The following is a 975-nucleotide window of genomic DNA, read 5'->3' on the forward strand; positions in this document are numbered from 1 at the left end:
CACAGTTCCCAGTTCCGAAGGCTCCTGTTCTGACACAGCACCCACCGTCCATCTGCACGCGTAATCACAGACTGGCGGTGTCTTCATCACCGGGGGCTCCGAGGAAAGGGGAGAAAATTCTCCGTCGTTAAAAGGAACCTTCTATTATCAGAACTATTATTTGTGTACAGCGACATAAGAATTTTCTCTTCCTCTTAAAATTCCCCAATATTGAAACAGCATTTGTTGTCTGATTCATACAGACGCTTGAGGCCTTTCTAGAAAACCATTACCATTCAATGGCTAGAAAATTACTCTCCTTCCTTTAAAAAAAAAAAAAAAGGCAATCGCAGCAGCAGCTACAACAGACAACAAAAACTTTCTCCTGTATAATCCTCGCTCGTAGAATGACAAAGAAATGATATTGACTTACCCCTGAACGGATGATGTGTTTGATAAGGGGGGGACTTTTTTTTGAAGATTTCTGGTCGTGAGCTGCACGGACAGCTGCAATTCATGGGCGACGCTGATTGCCAGAAACGCTATGGATTGGCATGGGGTCTGCAGCTCACAGATCCTGATCAATACCCCTACACTCACACGCCAGATGGTTTGGGGAAGGACAAAAATAAAATAGTCCAAACCAACCCACCATCATGTCTTTCTGTATTGCTCTGATCAACCTACTTGGAGCACAAATATGTTCTGTCCAACACAAAACCTGTGGAGATGTTGAGCATTTGGGTAGAAATAAGCAGCCCTCCCCTCTTTATAGTTGGGTTGTGGTTAGTGTTGTTTAGTTAAAAAAAAAAAAAAAGGCTTTTGGGGTCCCTTATTCGGACTGAGTTTACTTATAGTCTGTTTGGTTTTTTTCGTGAATAATTTATAGGGTCACTGTTTTAATTGAAGGTTGATCTCTCTCCCTCTTTCGGCCTAAAAACAATTTAAACATGAAAAATGAAAAACACATATGAGAAACTCTGACAGTGAATTTTA

This window comes from Tupaia chinensis, unplaced genomic scaffold (assembly GCF_000334495.1).
Source record: "Tupaia chinensis unplaced genomic scaffold, TupChi_1.0 Scaffold000012_1, whole genome shotgun sequence".
NCBI lineage: Eukaryota > Metazoa > Chordata > Mammalia > Scandentia > Tupaiidae > Tupaia > Tupaia belangeri.